Source organism: Maylandia zebra, unplaced genomic scaffold (genome assembly GCF_041146795.1).
Source record: "Maylandia zebra isolate NMK-2024a unplaced genomic scaffold, Mzebra_GT3a scaffold02, whole genome shotgun sequence".
In the NCBI taxonomy this organism is placed as follows: Eukaryota; Metazoa; Chordata; class Actinopteri; order Cichliformes; family Cichlidae; genus Maylandia; species Maylandia zebra.
This window is the reverse complement of record NW_027490032.1, coordinates 1250078-1273736: the sequence shown is the minus strand read 5'-3', so window position 1 is coordinate 1273736 and position 23659 is coordinate 1250078. Positions and strand designations below refer to the sequence as shown.

Genomic DNA, 23659 nt, shown 5'->3' with positions numbered 1-23659 from the left:
CTTTCAGCCTTTCTTACCTTGGCCATGTCTCTGAGTATTGCACACCTTGTGCTTTTGGGCACTCCAGTGATGTTGCAGCTCTGAAATATGGCCAAACTGGTGGCAAGTGGCATCTTGGCAGCTGCACGCTTGACTTTTCTCAGTTCATGGGCAGTTATTTGGCGCCTTGGTTTTTCCACACGTTTCTTGCGACCCTGTTGACTATTTTGAATGAAACGCTTGATTGTTCGATGATCACGCTTCAGAAGCTTTGCAATTTTGAGACTGCTGCATCCCTCTGCAAGATATCTCACTATTTTTGACTTTTCCTTCTTTTGACCCATTTTGCCTAATAATTATGCACACCTGATATAGGTGTTGATGTCATTAGACCACACCCCTTCTCATTACAGAGATGCACATCACCTAATATGCTTAATTGGTAGTAGGCTTTCGAGCCTATACAGCTTAGAGTAAGACAACATGCATGAAGAGGATGATGTGGACAAAATACTCATTTGCCTAATAATTCTGCACTCCCTGTATTTAACTGAATAGTGGACATTGGTTGCACAAAAATGTTTTGCTTTGACAGAAACTTAAACAACTGAGTTAAAACAACACAACTATTCATATTCAATAAACCTTTTGTGCTGATAAAACGTGATTGAAACATATTTAGATGAAATAAGTGGAGCTCTTGGAATATTTAAATCCTTCGCAATTTTGTCACTTTATTCCAACACTATACAATAACTTTTACCCCAATAGTACTTGGTCCCTTAAGTACTATATGTTGTCTTCATATTACATAATCTTCAACAGTCTAGTTAACTTAAAACGTAATAGATTTATAACAACTTTCACTCCACTCTCTTATCTTCATCGGCGTTGTGGGGGAGCTGGGGCCTATCCCAGATGTGATAGGGTAAGTGGAAGGGTACACCCTGGACAGATCGCCAGTCTATGACAGGGCTAACACATACAGAGAAAAAAACATTAAAATTAGTTTAGAATGACATATTAACCTAGGCGTAATAACTGCAAACCAGATGGAACCCACTGCCCAATTGTGGATTTGAACTCCTTCTCCTACTTCTTGCTGTGAGGTAACAGTGCTAACCACTGCACCACCGAGCTGCCAGTATGTGTGTCGCAAAAGTATTAAAACTATGATTGCAAGGTTTGATGCAGCATTTTTTGTCCTTGAGAGGTTAAACCACAATAAATAGCAACAGCATACATGTGATGCGTGCATAGTTGTCTGCCTCTTATAACTCCAGTGTTTTTCCTGTTGTTTGAAATCTTGTGTGATCTTGTGAATTTTGTGAGTCCGGGCAACTAACCACTCTTACTAGATTGTATCATGTCATCTGAACAAGAATAAATGAAGTTGTTAAATTTCATACAAATCCTGCATGATTTAATTACGTTCATCAGAGAAACGTAAAATTATTTTGTACCAATTAAAAGTTAGACTTTTGTAACAACCACCCAATTTCCTTTTTTTTGTTTGTGGAGTGTCACTGTAAAGTGCTTTGACAGGATATCACCAGCAGGTGGAAGCCCAGTCAGACCGACAACACACAAGGCCTTGACTGTGACCTCTGACCTTTAATAAGGGAAAGCTTCTTTAAATCTATCTAAGTCATGCACAGTGATCTTTATGTCATTAAAATGTCTCAAATGGGTGAAATCACAGAATAAATGTTAGAAACTTTCCACTGATAAACAAACTGCTGTTGGGCGTGGCCTTCTCTCTCTCTCTATCTCTCTCTCTTGTCAAGTCTCGGAGTACTCGAAACATTTAAATGACTTCCTTTGAGAGCAACAGCAGATTTCCCCATCATTGATTTTCTGAGTCTGTTATTTCGCTGTTCTGCTGAATGACAGAAACAAATAGTTTAAAACTCTGTCTCTGGCTCATCATGTTTCCTTGTCGTTGAAGGAAAACATCACGAGGTGAAGGAATGATGAGAGGTTTTCATACAGCTCTCTTATCATAAAGGATGCTCCAGTGTTTACTCTGCTAATAGAGGTCATAAAGGAAACACCGCTGCATGTTTCCCTGTTATTTAAAGAATCAAAACAGCTCTGATCACAACTACTGTTTTTCGGGTTTTCCATTGAGTCATAGTTCCTGGTACCAGGTACTTTTTAGTATCTGCTCGGCTGGGGTTTCAAACAATCTGAGAAGGTATTAAAATGTCACCTTATCAGACTGCATGCCACCGATTGGCTGATCAGTGGCATCACTTGATAAGTCATGAGAACATCTCATTCATAAGTATCCAATCCGCCATTTTAAAACGTCAGTGTTGTGCCGAAAAAGTCATTGTCTACCAAATACAGATTTTCAGTATATGCCAAAAAAGGATTTCCCATATTTAAACAAATGTACATGACCTATAATACGTGAAACACATTACAGATGGATATAAGTAATGATATCATGTCATTTTGAGCCACAAACCACGTTCCTGTCAGAAGGCAGAAGCTGCAATCAGTTTTTGTCAAACTGATGTATCCTTTATTTATCGAGTTAAAAAGTCTAATTTAAATTAAAAATGTATTTTTTGAAGTAATCTGGCCAAGAGGATATCAGGAATTACAAAAATATAACACTAGCTTTATAAAGGTATATGTTATGTTAAAATAGGCAATTTTTAAATTTGCAAAAACTGTTCACTAACATGTATTTACAAATATAAGTAAAGACATTACACATAAAAAACTACAGACAATCACTTTTGGCACAACTGTCAACAAGAGAAACAGCTACATAAAATAACACTGTAGTCCCCGAATTCGACGAATAGCCACAGACAGAGTGAAAATGAGTGTTGTTTGGGCCACATGTGGCACAAATGTCACAGCACTGCTGACAATTTACATATAAGAGGGGAAGATGTGGCTGAATTGATACAGTCTGATTTATCCAACTTGTGAAAGCAAGTGTGAGCCAAAAATTACACACAGGCAGCTTGCTGAGGAAACTCCCTCTGATCCAGCTGAATCATCTCTGCTCTGGAGTTTTTCTTTAAAGCATATTTCAGTCTTTCATGAGATGTGTTATCCTGATGACATGATGTTGTGATTTGGCGCTGTATAAATACAATTGAATTGAACTGTAAAACACTAAGAGCAAAGCTATAGAGAAAAAGAAAAAAAGACCCAACAAAAAAACAGGTTCGAGCTGACAACGCACTACTGAATAAACTCATCTGATCACATTTTTAACATCCAGAGTTTGTGCTCAGACACTTACACGTTCTTTAGGCATCATTTAAATTTAAATGATAAACTTGTTTTAAAGGAAAAAAATGATTCAGCAGATATTTTTGAGAGAGCTTGGATGGTAGCTGTTCTCCATAAAAACCACTTTTGCTTTTGAACTGTGCAGCAGTGGCGCTTATGTACAATCCAGGCCCTGAGGTGACGGTTGATGATTGCCTGGTTCCTTTCAGAGGTCGCTGTCCCTTCAAGGTGTACATTTTAAGCAATCCAGGGAAATGTGGATGTAATGTTGGACCCAAGAAACATAAGCTGGAGCGAATATGATGACAGCAGAATTTTTATTTAATACTGTGGTTTTTACTGGGACACAGACACACCTGCTCTCTCTCTGCTGTCACGTCCGCTTCCCTCCTCCGACTGTCACTGCCAACATATAAAGAGACACAATCACTGTCAGATCCCAGCACACCTGTTCACCCCGCCCCTGTGCCACCCCAGGAGCTCACTGCGTCACCCCTCCTCTGCAGCTGGCCAGAGACCACACCCACGCCACAGTGGAATAAAGGTCTGGGTAGCATGTGACGCCAGGAGCAGCTATGCCTGAAATATGCAGGTATACACGGGGAACCCCAGTAGTGGAGGAGCCGACGAAAACCAGGGCGTGTGTGTTGTGCTGGACAAAACAACCAGTCTCCAAGTGCATAATACCACATGTGACAACCAGAGATGGGCAGTAACGCGTTAACGCGTTACTGTAATCTGATTACTTTTTTCAAGTAACGAGTAAAGTAAGGGATTACTATTGCAAAAATGGTAATTAGATTACCGTTACTTTCCCGTAGGAACGCTCAGTTACTGCGTTACTAAAACCGTGATTTTTTTGCGAAAATGTCTCATGACAATGACGTAAGCGAGTGCCACGTTCGTGCAGCGTGAGGGTTTAATGGGAAACTCACAGAGAAACTCGCGGATTCTTCCACTGACCGCTCCGGCACACCTGCACCAGAGCACACCTCTGCCTACCCTACTCCTGCTTTACAGGTGAAAATAGAGCAACAGCACCGCTGAGTCTTTGACTTTATTTATGTTCTGCCGTGTTTTACTTGCATCTATTTGAAAGAGTGAGTGTAAACAAAAAAAAAATATTTTATGTGCTGGAATGTGCAGAAAATAGGTTTAAATGTTAAACTAATTTCTTCAAGTCAGAGAATGGTGCATATAATTAAATTTTTGCTTGATGCATAAAGTTAAAAGATTAAAACTAATAAAACAAGTTTTAAAAAGAGACTTTTCCATTTGATTACATTTTGTATGATGGATTATGCAGAAAAAGTAGAGGAAGAGAGGCACTCTCATCAACATGTGCTTTCACTGACACACACACATTTGTGTTGGATTTTCCCACGGAGAATAGAAATGTCATCCCGATGAGCACGCCACACAAAGACGCCGCGGTCAGCACCACAGAGGACAGGAAGCCCCTTATAATCCAGGACTACAAGAAGAACAAAGGAGCTGTTGACTGCCTTGATAAGGTAATGTAAAGTTTCATCGATCCTGCATGTATTTCATTTTCATTTATGTGAATCATAGCATTTTGTGTACGACAGATTCAATATGTTCCCAATCTCTTATTTATTGTTCCTTTTATTGCAGTTTACTGGCACATACACCTGCAAGCTAATGACAGCTCGTTGGCCTGTGGCACTGTTCCACAAGATCCTTGATGTGTCTGCTTTCAACGCGTATGTGGTGTGGACAGCCATCAACCCAACCTGGAATCAGGGGAAGAGTTTCAGGAAGAGACTTTTCCTAGCAGAGCTGGGGAAAGCTTTGGTGACTCCTCTTATTCAACGGCGCCAGCACATTCCCCGCACACCAGGCTCTGCCAGTCTGGTGAAGAGTGTGCAAGCCCCAGCCTCAGCCACTGGCCTGGCTGCTCTCCCCCAACACAGACACGAGCAGAAAAGGAAGCGCTGTGAGCTCTGTGCGCCGAGAGACAACAAAACAAGCCTGAGATGCTGCAAATGTGATGCCTATGTTTGCAAGGCCCTCACCTGACTGTCACATGCCACACATGTGCATGATACACACACACACACACACACACACACACACACACACACACACACACACACACACACACACACACACACACACACACACAAGGCTTCATGTTGAGTTTGGTCTTTGGTTTTTTATTTACTTTCATTCATTCGTTTTGTAATATGTTTTCAGTGCCCATTTGTATTTTTACTGCAGTTAATTCATATTAATATTATAATATTAAACACTACTTTGAGACATTGTTCACAGATGAAGAATGTTGAATAAAAGATTTGTTGGTTGTTGTGCTGATTTAAGAGCAGTTAAAACTGGCTGGTCAATTTTGAAGAATGGGAACACTAAAGTAAGGGGCGGGAGGTGAACACGACAGGAGCGTTTAAAGGGACAGTTCACCTGTGTGCACTCTTTAATCTTCTCACCATTCAAAGACACACATATTTGTAACTGTGACCTGTTTAGTTTATAGAGCTGGGATAAGCTTTATTCCCTGTGTCCCTGAGACCCCCGTGATAGTAATATATGAGTCTTTGTGTTACTTTACTGCTAATGTACATATTGCAGCTGATATTTACTGACCTAGAGCAGTAGGAGCAGGCCTACACATTACATCTTAAGCCTTAGCACCGCAAATCATATAAATAAAGGGACATAAATGTGAACTGCTGACAGTTAAATCTCTTCTATAAAAATATCAAAGATTATAGATGTGACCTGGCACATGGTTTACAGGTTAAGCAAAGTGAAGTGTTTTCTTTATGCAATGTAATATCTATAAAGTGTTAAACAGTTCTGATAAATCTGTGCAGCTCTGTACTCGTCTGGACTCTATTTATCCCCATTGCAAGACCAAAGAGGTGACTTTACCTTTAGTAATGTGAAAGACGTGACTAAGACTAAGTTCCAGTCATAGTCAGGTGTGTGTGTTTGTTTTAGTGTTAATTAAGGCTTGTGTGTTTTTTCTGCCAACATTGCCAATGTTCACGCCTCCTGTCAGTCAACATTATTGCCTCATAGAACACAAGGTAAGAGCAGAATAAATGTCATAAACATTGTCCATTTGAAGCTGGAGATTTTTCCTTCTTTTAATTCATATTAACTTGTTAACAATAACAAGAAATTCCCTGGATTTACCCACTGTGAGATAAAGTCACTTGTTGGATTGTGAGTTTAACTTTGCGCACTTTAAGACTAAAGGAATGAGGAAATAAAAGGAGATGGTAGTGGAACTTTTTTAAATATGCATTTGAAATTCTAATCAGTCAGGAACTAGATTCTCAAGATTCCAGTGTAATTAGATCTTCATGAACACGAGCAACAGCATACCAGAAGAACAAAGGCGTGTATAATCACTTCTCTAGAAAATAACCATGGCTAGTATGATCATCTCTCATATGGACTATTGTTTCACGTCCTGGTCACTTGCTTGTCCAACAACACTTAAAACTATTGAAAACATTTATAAAAGAAGTTTAAAAGTACTTGACAAAAAACCGACTTCCCACCACCACTGTCATGTGTTAAAAAAACACAAATTACTGAACTTCAATAACTTAGTGAAATTTAAAAGAGTGTGTTTAATATATAAAGTCTTACACTCCCTTGCTCCACCACCACTAAAGGAGTTCATTAGGCATAAAGAAAGCTCAGACAGGACCACTCGAGCTACAACCCCACAGACGGACAGCATTTGGGCAGAACGTCCTTTCTGTCCAGGGTGGCCATCTGTGGAACAGTCTTCCTCAACCCATTAGAGAATGCTCGACATTCAACTTGTTTAAGGCAAAGGTTAAAAACTGGTTATGGACAAATCAAGTGTGTGATCATGTATGAGTTGTACAGTTTTAATGTTTCATTTGGGAACAGAATGGTGTGTATGTGTGAGTTTGGTGATGGAGTTTTTATTATAAGATAAGATAGAACTTTATTAATCCCTCGGGTGGGTTCCTCTGGGAAATTCGGTTTCCAAAAAAGCACAGCAACGACAGAAGTTACAGTTACAGAATGTTATATATATATATATATATATATATATATATATATATACACACACACACACACACACACACACACACACACACACACATATAAATACAGAGACAAATATAAATAAAATATACGAAGGGGATAAATATGAATGAATTATGAATTTTTTATGAATTATTATGTTTATTTTTTATGTTTTATGGACAACAGATGGAAATTAGCCCTTGGCTATAATCTGGTATGTTTACATTCATGTAATTTTTTTTTACATGTAATTAACATGCACTTTCCTAAATAAAAAAAAAGTAGACAATAAAAACACACAATCCACAAAAAGAGGTTGTTGCAGGAGTTTTTGATAAAGATGTGCTTTTCCTCTCAGTGGGCTGAGAGAACAACAGTGCACATTAGCTTTAACTCTGTTTTGAGACTTGAAAACAAAAATTTATATATTTAACTCTCCAAAAGTTGATTCTGTTCATTCAGACGTAGCGTTTTGTAGGAGAAACGTTTCATCTCTCGTCCAAGTGACTTCTTCAGTCTGTATTTAACTGTTTAATAGGAGAGGACTCTCGGGTTGGACTTCCATTGTCATCTTTCCAGTTTCCTTGGGAGTCCTGGAAACTGGCTTTTGTTCAGAAGGAGAGCGATAATTTGAATTCGCAAATTTTCTGTAGATCACAAAACCAGCAACAGTAGCAACAAGAAGCCCAGCAGAAGCTGACAGACCAACCATCAGTTCAACAGATCCATCCTCCGTGAGTCCTCGTGGCTGAGCTGCAGGTGAGAAACATGCGTGAGGTGCTGTCAGACATTATCAATTAATAAATGGAAGAAGCAGTGAAAGATCATAGTAAACTTTGGAATTTGTTTGTGTTAGTTTCTAATTTGTTTGTAAATTGTAACATCACTGATCAATAAATTTACATTAAAAACACTTGACACGATACTTAAAATGAAACCAATTTAAAATCATATAAACAGACTTCTGATCTTCTTACAATGGTTTTAAGGTATGATGGCTTTTGCTTTATTAAAAAGGAAAAAAAAGGTGCATTGTGTAGATTTCATCTAACTTAGGCTAAAGATGCCAAAACGTACTTATAGATTTAACTTTCAGCTGCACTACATGCTGGACTTCAGAAACTGCTCTCTTACGGCGTCCAGCGTGAGTGCCTACCACATAACACTCATATGTTCCAGTGTCATTAGTGGTGGTGTTGAAGAGAATGAGGGACACATTTCCATCTTTAATTTGTGGATCACTCAGCTTCACTCGGCCACGAAAGGATGGATGCTGGATGTTTTCATAGAGGCGATTTTCTCGGTAGAAGAAAACATGCAGATTTGTTCCCACATCTCTCCTGATCCATGATAACTTTTCGATTTTACCGATACTGGAATCACAACACTTCAGTAGTGCATTCTCTCCAGCTTCTACAACTTGTTTTTGGTCTAAGTCAAACAGAAAAGAAAGAAAGAAAATATTTATATAAAGCACGTCACTGTCAAATGAGCCTTTGACGCTTTGACAGTTTAACGTTCTCTTTCCAGAAGAAATATATCTCTGAGCCATAAATGTACAATGTCACGGCGGTGCTGCTCAACCTTTTTTTTAATCTTATATATCCATTCCACCAAGAACCAGTAGTATAATAATTAACTCCATTTATACTATTATACTCCATGTTAGTGTTGTTCTTAATTCAAATGTCAACATTTTCCCATGTTTATCTACAAATGAAATGTAATGACTGACTGTTCATAATCCTTTAAAATTAAATTATCATCATATCAGTTGTCAAGTCTACCTTGGAGTGACTCAAAATACCTGCTTAGCCTGAAGTAAGCAACACAAGTTTCTTGTTAACAGCAGGGGAAAAACCCGAACAGGAAATTCGTTTTTTTTTCTTTCAATCCAGTAGATAAAGGTCGAAAGTAGTAGAGGTAAAAAAGAAAGACAATAATAGGCAGACACTGCTAGTGTTTAATAAAATATAAAACAATATAAAGTTTAAATATACTGTTTCATATCATCAAGCAAAAATGCATTACAGAAGGAGAGAGGGAAGAAGCACAAATCATGCACGTATTTGACATTTGGTTTTACTGGTCTTAATAACTACTGGGTTATAATCAGTGTTGGGGAGTAACGGAATACATGTACCGCCGTTACGTTTTGGGGCATGTATTCTGTATTCTGTAACGGAATACATTTTAAAAGTAACCTTCCCAACACTGGTTATAATGACCTTTTTGAAGACATCAGTGACAAAGTTATTTTAGAACGGTTACTTGAGTTATGAGAGCAACTGTCAGTATACTACAGAAAGCACAGCTTGACCTGAAAAAAAATATTTCAATTAATTATTTTCTATATAATTTTCTAAACTTGTTTGCGTATACTTGTGCTGTTCAGCTTACCATCGAGAGCAGAAGCAAATCCCCAAAAATATGTAGTAAGGAAAAAGCAGAGGAAAGGTGTTAAATCCATGGCTGTCACTGGCTGTGTGGCACACTTTGGGGATGTGGGAAATGAAGACACAAACCTTGGACTCTTTGTGATGAACAGTGCATTTATTTACAGTGGTGTAAATAATTCACACAAAAAACTGCCGTGCACTCCCTTGACTCCCGTGTCGTGCCGTCTCCAAAAAGTCCATCTTTTTCTTTGCTCCCCTGTCTCCTCTCTCTGGCCTTTCACACTCCTCCTGGGGGAGACAGCCATAAAGTAGTGATGGCCCGCTTGAAGCTGACGCTCCGGTGCGTGTGTCGAAGCTTGATTTGTTTGGCCAGAGTCACGTGATCAGTGACGTCCGATGCTTCATTTAGAATCTGACTGCCTCGGTATCTGATTCAATGGTTTATAAGGAAGCGAATCATTCGCGGGATTTGTGGAGTGTTTTGATGGTGACAGATAGCGAACCACTGATATTTCTACTGAGAGATTTGGAGCCAGCGAGGAATAGAGTAGGTTCTGTTGTGTGGGAATATTTTGAGTTGATTTTGGTCAATCGGGTGGGTTTTCCAGCTTTGTGTTCTTGTTGTTTGCTTTTGTTTTGTGCGTGTTTATTTTATCTGACAACGGGACAAACTTAAAATGTCAAAAATCTGCTTTTCATAATATAAATATTGTGGCGAGCTCAGACAAGGAGGAGACGGAGGTATCGTTTGGTCGTGCTTCCCGTGAGCTAGCCAGGGAGCACAGCCGTTTTGCAGAAAAACACACTGCCGCTACCTAACTGCTCAGCGCGGCAACAACACCAACACACAGGGCGCCCTCTGACCCCGGAAGGACACACCGTCGCAGCGAGAGGGCGTCACCCGTCACCATGGCAACATACACAAAACATAACTGTACAAACAGAACCCCGAACAGCCCTGAGCCGCTACAATATCATTAAATAACTTTAGAAAGACTTCTATTTGACTCTTTACATTTAATGTTATAAAAAGAAATAATTTATGTTTTAAATAATCTTAAACTGCTAGTCTGCAAAAAATGTGCAGCAATTTAATTTATTTATTCTCATTAGCTGATAGTTTGTGGGGCCCAGTTAGACCATATAACTGCATCTCTACCAGTTTCTGTGCGCTCCAGCCTCTTCTGTGCCATGTGAAGGGATTTTCCTTAAGGCAAGAGAACTTAGAACGCACACTAGAACAAATTCTCTTCTTAAATACAAATGGAAAAGGGCTACTTTAAATGCATCATGTTTTTAATTTGCAAGTTCATAAGCATTTTCCCTTTCCAGTTCACAATCAAATCTACCTCCAGGTCAAAAATATGTCTGGGAAAATTTCCCAAAACATAATATTATTTATAAAAATACCCGTCTAGCGATTAACTGCATAAGTACATGGAGGCGGGACGTCACAGCAGAAACATACTCCATAATGTGTTGTACATTATCATATGTATATTATATGTAACGTGGTATTTTTCAATTATTGTATTTACCAACATCAAGAAGTCACAAGCAAAGAAAAATCACACAATGGTGCATGTTTAAACAAGCAGAGTTTACTGCTCAAAATTATGTATTAAAGAAAAACAACATTTTTGTCACCCCAAAAAATACACGTTTAAAGCAACACAAAGTGGCCCAACATCAGACAGAATTCCACTCTGTAGAGTGGGCAGTCATTATGAAGCAGTTGGTTTTATTTTGTGGATTCAAGCTGCTCTTCATATTTTTGGCCACCAGATGTCACCAGTGAGGACTGTGTTGAAAAGCTTCGAGTAATGAACCGTTTTTCAATCCAAGCTTCAGTGCTTCAGAAAGCTTCATTTGGCCATCACTACCATAAAGCCACTTTTCTACAGCAGGCATCTCACTAAGAATACTGACGTGGAACCTCACGCAACAATCCACCGTCAAAGAGAGCTCCACCACACTCCTAAGTAGCTCCTCCTACAGGCTGATCAGCTGCAGGTGCGTAGCATGATCTTCAGGTGTGGTCAGCCACCTGGCAGGGCCACATCCACCAGGCATGAAGGTGCCTATCACACCGACACACATACACCTGCCTATACATACAAGCATGAAAACACAGGAACTGCAGCACAGTGCAGCAAAAACAGATAATATAATATGAGTCACCAACTGCTCATGGACCCTCGGTTCCTTAGACCCAGGTGTCATGGTCTGTGTGAACGCAGGCAGGAAACTGACCCAATATGCAGACTCACAGAGGCGGAAAATTAAACTCAAAGAATCTCAGGTTTATTGCTGGCAAAAAGGAAAACAGAAACCAAACTGGAAAGCTAGAAAACAGAACACACAGGCTAGGATGGGGATGACGCAACAACGAACGGGAACACACGCAGACATTAAAAAGAGAGGTGGGAAACACGGCTGACAGTAATTACAAATATGAGGTGGGGAGGAAGCAAAACAGAATACAATGACCTTCAAAGTAAAAATCCACAGACTAAACTCAGAGGCACAATGCTAACACAGAACCAAAACCTAAGAACTAACAAAGACACATCAAGAAATCTAAGATTAATAATAGAAAACAGAAAACACTGGCGTCACCGACCCAGGACTGTGACACCAGGTTCCTGACAATGGCATGGAGAACAGACTTTGACATATGACAAATATGACACAACCTCTTTCTTGCAACAATATGGGACTTTAGTGCCAGGGAGGGATCTAGAGGGTGGAAATCAAAGATGCATTGTATATATGGTTAAAATTCATCAAATGCAGTTAGTATGCACGTGTTTCATATAAATATAGTCTATAACTTTATTTTCTTAAGCCCACATAATTAAACATTCGAGTTACATAAAACATGTGAATTTTGACTTTATGTAAATAAGTACGAAAGCTACACAATGTGTGGTGGTTCATGCAAGAATAAATGTTTCACATTTGTTTTTTATTTGAAATAATCAAAATGTTACATCAGGGGTGGGCAACTCCAGGCCTCGAGAGCCGGTGTCCTGCAGGTTTTAGATCTCTCCCTGGGTCAACACACCTGAATCAAATGATTAGTTCATTACCAGGCCTCTGAAGAACTTCAAGACATGTTGAGGAGGTCATTTAGCCATTTACATCAGCTGTGTTGGATCAAGGACAAATCTAAAACCTGCAGGACACCGGCCCTGGAAAGCTAGAAAACAGAACAGAGCTGTTTCAAGCCCTGCTTTCCAGGCCCAGGCTCCAGGTCCAGGCCTGCGTTACATGCTTGCATTTACACAAAATATCAGAAATCTGCAATGTCATGAAAGATTTTTCACCAGTAGTTTAGACCTGATTATTCATGCCGATTGCCGTTTTTTATTTTCACAATCTCTCATCCTGTTTTGCTTCCTTCGTCCTGTTATGGCTGGTTAGTTCCTTCTGTGTTCCCCAGCTGCCTGCACTTTTCATTTGTATTTTGCACACCCATATATAAAGACTCACTTTTAGTTAAGGTTCCATTCTGCCTCAAGAGTCTGAATTTGGATCCACATTTAGCGATGTGCAAATAGAAAAGTAAACCAGTACTGAACATTTTTATCAGTTTTATTTAAAATGGGTTCCTTTATTCAATGCTTTGTTTTAGTGACATCTGGTGACAGAAAAACATTTTTTCAATAATCATATGATGATTGTTTTTTTTTTTTTTTTTTTTTTTTTGGCCTGTCCCGTTTGGCTCTTTTGCCATCAGAATTGTTGTCTAAAGGCAAAGAAAGATGCCCAACGGATTTACTTTACCAAACTGACCATCCCAGCCTTGCCGTAATGGTCCATTTGATTCACCTTTTATTGTTTATTTTATTTTCACTTACTGAATACGGGACAGACTTGACTGGGGGAAAGAAGGGGAGAAAGAAAGAGGGAAAGAGAAACAGCTGAGAAGAGGGACGGGGGAGAAGGGCAAAAGACAAAAACCAACAGAACGGGCAGAGAGAAAAAAATGCATATATCAATCACCTGGATCACCTGCTGAGAAAGAAAAAAGAAAGCAAGCAGAAGAGAACAAGAGTAATAGAATAAACAACATCACAATGATATATGGGAATATGACAGTAAATACTAAATGTTAAACATTATTGTGCAGCACATAAGATCAACAGAACACAGTGTGCTTTGAGGTAGGAGCCAAAAAGGGTGTAGTTTGTGGGTGTGATCACCCGTGTGTACACCTGTGAGCATGGACGCGCTTGTTTTTAGTTTTTTTAAAAGGTTCCTTCATGTAATAATCTGCTAGAGGGTGTGGGGGGGCCACAGCCCCGTCCTCCAGGGCGTGAAGCAGGTGTGGAGGAGATCAAAACTCCAGACATCCAGAGGCCCCCAGAACACAAGAGACCAAGGAAGACCAACAGAGGGGCAGCTGCGCCACTGTCCCGGAAAGAGCTGAGGAGAGTCCCAGATGAGGGCTCACTCAGCAGCCGCGGAGCAGAAGCCAGGGGGAGTTGCAGTGACGCGCCCGTGAGCTCCGCCGGCAGCCAGCTGCGCCTGAGTGACCGAGCCCCAGGCCGAGAGGCTGGGGGCACCCCACCTCCGAAGTGGCCCGAGCGAGCCCCAGGCTCCAGGCCCCGATAAGCGGCCGCCAAGGAGTGAGCCGGTGTGTACCTGGACGCCCATCCCCGGACACAAAGAACCACCAACGCACCGATGTCTGAGGGGGTCCGCCACTGGCAGGGGAAGTGGTGGTAGGGGGAGATAGGCCTCCAAACCTTGGAGGGCCTGAGATGTCCCCAGAGAGGTGGCGCCTGACACCCAACCTGACATACCCACCCCTCATGCTCTCATATGCACTTACTCCACACTCAACCAACGTGGAGACAGACATAAAGAGACGTTGTACACACGATCACACTCCCCAAGCGTACTCTACAAACCGGGTCTAGGTGCCCCCGCCCCTGGAGGGGGGAACTGCACCCAGACCCAGGTGGTGTTTCCCTTTTCCCTGCGGTGGGGGGAGGCAGACCGCCCCGACTCCGCAGCAGCAGGAAGGCTCCACACTCCAGACCGCAGTCGGACGGCCAACTCCTCCTCCTAGTCCTAGCCCCCCTGCTCCAGCAGGTCGCAGAGAACGGGGGTGAGAGAAGACTCCGAACCTCCCTCCACCCGCTCATTGTAGTGTTGATGCATGTGTGTTCTAAGGTGCATTTAAAACCCAGGAGGGCTTGGAGCTACCTGCCAGAGAGCAGCAGGTAAGCGCATGGTCCCTCCTGCTAGCCCTCAATGTCTACGTGTATTTAAAATTGAGAGGTGGGCAACGATGCCAGGGGTGGGGTATACACCCTGATGGTACTTTGGACTCCGTGTATCGTGCCCACCCCCAAGCTCCTATATGTATGTGTAATGAGAGTGTGAGTAATGTGAATGTCTAAGTTGTGGGATAAAATTGAGGCAGAGGCAGCCAGAAGGGGACAGAGGGGGGGGGGGGGGGGTAGCCTCCTCTGCACCCTGGTGACATACCCCTACTCCAAGGCCCTGCATGTGTGGGTGGTTGTGGTGGAGCGGGAAGAGGGAGGCAGCTGGAGATGGGGAGGGAAGGAAGGGAGGGGCAAGTGACCCCTCCCTGGGGCCAGCTCCCCCGCTGACCCCAGTAGGCACCCCCATACTCCGCGACCCGCCAGGGAAAGGGGGCCCAGGCCCATCCAGACCGGGCCCAGTGCAGCAGCGCCGCCCGGCCCCACAGAGCCCGGGACAGTCCACCCAACCCCACCACAGAGAAAACTGCACCCACCCCACCATCCACTCATCTTTCAGACTACATAAGACAATAAACACCCAGGCTGAGATCTTCCTCCACCTCTCCTGTATCTCCCCCTCCTGCAGAGAGAGTTCCTGAAGAGCGGAAAGCTCCTGCAAGATGTGACAATCTCCCCCACCAGTTGAAGAGCCCCCCAGGTGGCTCGACGCACCGGCGGCACCCTGCTCCAGGGCTGGGCCCCCATGCACCCACCCGCCCACAACCCCGGCAACACACCAACCAGGACCCAAGCCCCCGAGGCCCGGTCCGGGTCCCAGCCCAGAGACGGAGCGCCCCCAGAACCTCACGCCCATCCCGGACCCACCCAGGGGCAGCCAGGCTACCAGGTCAGTAACCCACGTCCGTCAGCACAGACCCTCCCCTAGCCCCGCTGCACGCAGCCGCGAGGAAACAGTCACCGGAGAGCCAACAGAGCCCCTAACCGGACATGACCGCTACCCCGGGTTGAGCCCCCCAAGGAAGATGCCTCCGGGGAACCCCCCGACGCCCTAAGCCTGTCCCTACCCCCACACCAATCACAACAGTGAAGGCGGGACCAAACTATGACCCCCGACCCGCACTAGGTGATGGAGCTGATCAAAGGAGCCCAGAGCAATTGATCTGATGTGGTGGCAGAGGCTGTATCAAGACTAATGTAATCTAATAGATAATTTCTATATTGGTTAGAATTAAGATTATTTTTATTTTTCCAGTTCATGAGGACTGTTTTCTTGGCTATGCATAGGGCAGTGAAAACCATATGGGCGATATTCTTTTCTGAAGTGACATTATCTAAGCTGCCCAACAAACACACTAAGGGGGAAGTTGGAATGTTACATTTCAGACACTTCGATAAGTCTTCACATATCTCGCGCCAAAACTTCTGAACTGGTGGACAGAACCAAAGAGCGTGGATATAATTGTCCGGTGAATTGGTTTGGCAGTGTGAGCAGTTGTTGGTAGACGTAAAGCCCATCTTGAACATCCGATGACCTTTATAGTGCACTCTATGTAATATTTTGTATTGAATTAATTGAAGACTGGGATTTTTAATTAGATGAAAGGTTTTTAAGCAAATCTGAGACCAGAAGTTTAGGTCTAAGTTAACTGATAAATCCGCTTCCCATTTTGCAATAGGAAGTGATATTGATTCATCTGTTTTAGAAAGCATTCTGTATATTTTGGATAGTAATTTGGGGGGTTTAAGAGTAAGAAATTGAACCACACTTGGTGGTGTTTGTAGTTCAACTTGACCTGGTTTAAATTTCTTTTTTACCATGGATTTAATTTGTTGATATTCTAAAAATCTTTTCTTGTTGATCCCATATTGTGTAACTAGTCCGTCAAATGAAATAAATTCTGTTCCTTCTAGTATATGTTCTAAATATTTGATTCCTTTATCACTCCAATCTGAAAAGTTTATCATATTATTGTTTTGTAATATGTCAGGGTTGTTCCAGATACGTGTACGTTTGCATGGGATTAATGAAGACGCCGTCAATTTTAGAAACTCCCACCATGCTGTCAGAGAAGAGCTGATGTTGATGCTTTTAAAGCATTCATGTCGTTGGATGTTTGAGCTGATAAATGGTAGGTCTGAGATCTCTAGATTATTGCAGAGTGCTTGTTCTACATCTAGCCAAGGTTCATCTAAGAGGGTGTGTTTTAGCCATCCTGAGATAAACTGAAGCCTGTTGGCTAAGAAGTAGTGCTGAAAGTTAGGCAGTTCTAGTCCTCCTTTATCCTTGGTCTTTTGTAGTGTTTTTAAGCTTATACGTGGGGGTTTATTTTTCCAAAGGAATTTGGACATACATGAATCTAGAGATCTGAACCAATCTTGTGGCGGTTTAGTTGGGATCATTGAGAATAAATAATTTATTTTTGGTAAGACCATCATTTTTATAGCGGCAACCCTTCCCATGAGTGATATGGGTAGACATTTCCATCTAGCCAGATCATCTTCTACCTTCTTTAAAAGTGGGATATGGTTTAATTTAGTTAGATCTGCAAGCTTGGGAGAAACATTAATACCTAAATATTTTATATTTCCCGATTGCAGTGGTGTAGAAGAGGAATTATGGAAGGAGCAATTAATCGGTAGGACTGTAGATTTTGACCAGTTAATTGAGTAATCTGATATTCTTGCAGTTTATCAATTCAATCACCCCAGAGATATTGGTTTGTGAATTTTGGAGAAAGAGTAACACATCATCCGCATAAAGGCTGATTTTATGTTCCACGTTCTTGCATTTTATGCCCTTAATTACTGAATTCTGTCTAATTGCTGCTGCTAGTGGTTCAATAAAAATTGCAAATAGTGAAGGGGAGAGTGGGCATCCCTGCCTGGTGCCCCTCAAGAGACAGAAGCTGGAGGATGTCTGGTCATTTGTTCTAACACAAGCTGTTGGGGAATTATATAATATTTTTAACCAGTTTATGAAAGAGGATCCAAAACCAAATTTGTGTAAAGTTGCAAATAGAAATTTCCAGTTAACTCTGTCAAATGCTTTTTCTGCATCTAAAGAGAATATTGTAGTTTCTAGGTTTTTACTGTATGAGTAGTCTATCAAATTAAGTAATCTACGTGTATTTGTTGATGAGTGCCTACCTTTTATGAAACCAGTTTGGTCAGGATGAATTAAGAGGGGGGTTATTTTCTCCAGTCTCTTTGAGAGAGCTTTGCAGATTATTTTAAGGTCTACATTTATAAGGGATATTGGACGATAGCTTGAGGGATATACAGGGTCTTTGCCTGGTTTTAGCAGGAGATTAATGTTTGCAGAATTCATATTTGATGGAAGTCTGCCCTTTTCTTTGATTTCCAACAACGTTCTGTAGAAAACTGGTGCTAGAATCGACCAGAATTCTTTGTAGAATTCTGCAGGAAAGCCATCTGGACCTGGAGCCTTATTATTGTGCATACTTATCAGGGCTTCCTGGAGTTCACCTGGTGTCAGTGGTGAATCCAGTGCCATTGCTTGAGTGTCCAATAATTTTGGAAGAGTTATGTTGTCCAAAAACTGATCAATTTCTTTTTTAGATGGGTTTATTTGTGGTGAATACAACGTTTTATAGAAATCCCTGAAAATGTTGTTTATTTGTATCGGATCATATATTGTGTTCCCAGATGAATCTTGAACAGCACATATAGTTGTTTTTTCTTTATTTATTTTTAGCTGGTTTGCTAGAAATTGACCGGATTTATTACCATGTTCATAATTTTGTAGGCGTAGTCTTTGTACTAAGAATTTTGTTTTTTTTATCAATTATCTCATTTAATTCTAGTTTTGTTTTGCGTATTTTGTTCAATGTTTCCTGATCTTGGTGGGACGCGTAGGCTTCTTCTAGTGATTTGATGTTTTTTTCTAATTCCTGAATATTTTTGTTTTCTTTTTTCTTTTTATGTGATGAGAAAGAAATTATTTTACCTCTCATCACAGCTTTCCCTGCTTCCCATAGAACAGAAGCTGATGTTTCGGGAGTGTCATTATAGTTCAAATATGAAGTCCACTCTTTTTTAAAATATTTAATAAAGTCTTCATCTTTAAGTAGTGATATATTAAATCTCCAGTTTTTTCTTGGCGTAGTATTATTCTTGTGCATTAGTGTTAAAGATACAGGACCATGATCGCTGACAGCTATAGGGTGAATCTCAGTGTCTGAAATGTCGTTCAGCAGTGAGCTGCTGACCAAAAAATAATCCAGACGAGAGTAGGAGTGATGGACGTGAGAAAAAAGTATATTCCTTACTGGTGGGGTGAAGGGAGCGCCATGCATCGCAAAGACCAAAGTCGCTCATATACTGTTTGATTATATTTGTGGACTGCCAATTACGCTGAGTTCCCGCTGTATTGAGCCTATCCATGTCTTCATTTAGTCCAAGGTTGAGGTCGCCTCCAAGAACAAGTGTGCCATCTAAGTGTTCAGAGAGTGCACTGAAAAAACCGTGAAAGAATGAGGGATCATCAACATTTGGACCATATACACTTGCAATACATAGCTTTTTATCAAGTATAGATAGTTTAATGATTAAGAATCTGCCCTCTGGATCTATAACTGTATCGAGTACTGTGAAATTAATATTTTTATGTATTAAAATTGCTGCTCCCCTTTGTCTAGAATTATAACAAGCTGAGAACACATTAGGAAACTCAGGTGTTTTAAGTTCATTCGAACCTCTAAGAGGTCTGTGGGTCTCTTGTAATAGGACAACATCTGCCTGTAGATATGATGATTGTAACTAGGGTTTGGGTGAATGATATGTAATTTTGGGAAAATGGCTTGATTGGTCAGTTGATTCTATAAACTTATGTAATGTAGTAGTTGGCTGTAGAAGTGCTTGGGGAACAGAGGGTGCTGCTTGTGTAACTAAGGAGGATCTGTCATGAACCTCTACAGTAGCAGTGCTGTGGAAGGGGACATTGATTTTTACGAAGCATCTCACATTGTGTAGCAGTACCCATTGGTTTAGACCAGCCATACAATCAGTCAGGGGAAGAACAATTATTGTTCATGTGTGTTTTTCTGGCATTTTCCCTGAATGGTTCAGGAAAAATGCAACTTCGAGTTTGAAGCTTGTATCTGTTTCATATCAGCCATCATTAGTTTAATTATTTTAGAGAATTAAAATGATTATTTAGGAAATGCTTAGGAGAATTACCAGAAATATGGATTTTATGCTTGTGAGGAATGGTACAAAGCAGCATAAGCCTGACTCTCAGAACTAAATCAACAACTGTATTTGGCTGCCTAACTCATTTTTAATAAAACAATATAAATTGCCATTCTTGTGCAGTTTTACTCCTCTAGGGGGCACAGTTACCCCATTACAGGCCATAACAAATATATTTTCCTAAATACGCCACCATCTGATCTTAATCTGTTACACAATGTTAGAGGCAAAAGGTACAGAAACCTGTGTTTCTGGCTGACTTTTTACTAAAGGTATTTCAAAGACGTAAACAAGAAGAAAATTTGTAGGAAAGAACCTTAAAATAATTTTTTTTTTGGCATGTAAAATACTTTTTTTTAAAGTTCTGAGTTCAGGTTAACCCGTGAAACCTGAAAGCGGGAAACTGGAATGCAGGAATCAAAGAGTAGCCAGGAATATTGCTTAGTCTGGATCCACTAGGATTTCAAGAAGTGCTGCCTGACTAACAACCTGATTTAATGTCAGGGCCTAAATGACAGCTGAACCTGCTAAATCACTTACACTTTCACTTACTTAATTCGTTAATTGCATCGCTCTCTTTTTTCCTTTTATCTCATTGGTTCAGATTCTTTGTCTTTCCTATAGAATAGCGACATTCTTAAAAACTGCACCAATTTTCTTGGTACATTTTCTGCTGTGCACCTCAAGTAGTGGTGAGAGAAAACCACACTACACTGTAAATCTCAAAGAGGAAGGAGGTGGGCTTAACTGCTGTAAGAAATAGTCTGAACCTCATGTGACTTAACGATACGATGGGACAAACCACTCTGCTTTGCCTGCTCTGTAAGTATAGACATTTGCCTATATTATAAAATAATTAATTATTAAAATCTGTCTATATTATAAAAATTACATTACTAATGTCAAAGTTGTACAAAAAGAACACTAAGCTTTTACTTTCAAAGTTGCAGACTTTAATTTTACAAGACAAATTGAACTCTAAAACGTGAGTTTCAACATAAGGAAACAAATGCGATGACCAAATGTGCAAAAAAAAATATTAACTGTTTAAAAGCTGGTGTATGAACTTTGTAGCTACCGATGAATAACATATTCTTTTGTGGGGGGGATTTTACTGTTATATCTTTTTCACACATTTGAGGTATGAAAGGCATAAACTTCAAGAAAGAAGAAAAGAGCTCTCAGGATACAATCACCGTTGAAATGACCAGAAGAGGTCACCTGTAAAACAAAACACTAAACATTAAACTGGTTAAAACTTTTCTTTTGAATGTGATGATGTTTTCATGGATTTAAGCTGGATGCACAGATGCCTTCCTTTGGGTTAAGTTACAATACAATACAATTTTATTTAGATAGCACATTTAAAACCAAAAGTACACCAAAGTGCTTCACAGTAGTGCAATAGTCATTGTTATTAAACATTAACAAAGTACAAAAACAAGCACTCGTACTATCAGATGGGAAGCACTATTTAAACCAGGAGTGTGGGTTAAATAAATTGACCAGATGATCTTAAGGCTCGACTAGGAGTATACAAGCTAAGAAAGTCGGCAAGATAGCTAGGCGCAATGTTATTTATAATTTTAAAGGTAAGCAACAAGATTTTAAAATTAATACGATATTTGATGGATAGTCAGTTTAAGTCAGTGTGAACTGGAGTAATGGAAGCAAATGTTCCAGGAGACAAGCCGCAGCATTTTGAGCAAGCTGAAGTCTATGAAGATGGATGGCAAATCCAATAAAATGAAAACAGTGGGGTGACCTGAGTCAGCAATTAAAAGAAGATCGTTAAAGACCCTCTGCAGAGCCGTTTCGGTACTGTGGCGTGGTTTAAAGCCAGACTGAGATTTATCACTAATACTATTTGTGTTTAAGTAGGCCTGTAGTTGCAATAACACAATTTTCTCCAATACTTTAGATAAGAAAGGGAGTTTGGAGATCAGCCTATAGTTTGCAGGATCATTCTGGCTGCTCTTTTTTTTAGAACAGGTTGCACTATCACATGTTTAAAGCGGGACACACAGCCCACTAGTAATGATAGTTCATCATCATCCAAGATAGAATATAAGGCCCAATTCCAACAAAACCATCCACCATCCAGAATTCGAACTGCTCAGCTGTTTAATTAATCTCTTGAGGGTGGACAGTGAAATTGGCTCAAACTGATAGAAAGTTGACATTCATCCTAAAGTAGGAAGAAGATTCACCACAGAAGGGTGTAAAAGTGAGGCCCTTGATAATAAATTTTTTTCTTGTAAAATGATTTAAAAATTGCTCACAGAGAGCTGCGGAGGCCAAAACTGACATTCCCGGACAAGGATTGATCACAGAGTTACAGATTTTGAACAGGATTCGGGGGTTGTGGCTATTAGTCTCAACAATATCCAACAGGAAAGCAGCTTTAGTGAAAAGAAGGAAAAGAGACAGATAGAAATGCATGAGGCAAAACATGAAATCTCAAGACAATAAAATGAAATTGGGCCAAGTGTGCAAAGAAAATCTGAAGTGGTTTAAAAGCTGTTATTAATTACAGTGTTTAAGATGTACTTCTACCTTTGACCTGTTTCAAAATTCTACATGTTGTATGAGTATATACAAAACTATATAGAAAGGAGATGGATGCAGTTTTGTTTTGTTCAAAAGTTGAACGAAAAGAAAACAAAGGAATTGCATGTTGAAGTGTTTCAAGACTGTTCTATCAGCCAAAATTAGCCAAAATTAAATTATTTCCCTCATATACATGACCTTTGATGAACTCCTTAATTATGAGTTTGGACACCTTACTATGTATCAATAAAGACATTGTTCGATAATCATGGCTATTCCAAGGGTAGCCCTAGTGAAATGTAGGCAGAGATCAAACCCAGCCATTTTTAATGGAAAATGAAATGAAAATGAATCGCCTGAAATATAACAGAACCCACACATTTCAGAAAGCAGAAAAAAAAAAATTAAAACGATTAATTGACATCCGAGGGGGAAACAGCTACTGTTAATTATGAATGCATCTTGTTAACTGAGCTATCTAGCAAATCCCAGAAAAACTCATTGGTTCTACCTGCTTGTGCAAATTTGCCAAATATGGTCTAGTTTGTTCTGCACAAGCTGTCACAGTAGCTACTTCCTTTATAAAATATGGTATCTGATCTTAACCAGAGTTAAAACTAACAGACTCATTTCTCTGCAGTGCAGACATCTTTGCTCATCAGCAGATCAACACAAGGTAAGTAAACCTCTTGGAAAAAAGTAACATTTTCAGTGCGTGTGTGTTTCTATATTTTTTTGCTATATTACTAATGAAATATTCACACGAAATACAAGAATGTGAACATTCTACACATGATGCAATAACAGTGAGTGTAATAAATTCTCTCACAGCTCATTTGACTGTGAGTCCCAGCAGCTCTCAGTTGTTTGAGAACGAGTTTGTGTCTCTGAGCTGTGAGGATGTTCAAAGCTCTGCTGGATGGACTCTGAGGAGAAACACAAGTCAAGACATCAGTAGTGAGTGTGGAC

At 40.4% G+C, this 23659-nt stretch overlaps 1 long non-coding RNA gene across 1 annotated transcript; it reads right to left on the bottom strand.

Annotated features, from left to right (window-relative positions):
* Positions 1–7394: 7394 nt before the first annotated feature.
* Positions 7395–10022, bottom strand: LOC101481523 (uncharacterized). Its single transcript, XR_013096091.1, has 3 exons — positions 9691–10022; positions 8368–8721; positions 7395–8043 (listed from the first exon to the last, which is right to left on the bottom strand). It is a non-coding gene; the product is annotated as an uncharacterized LOC101481523 (long non-coding RNA).
* Positions 10023–23659: the final 13637 nt, after the last annotated feature.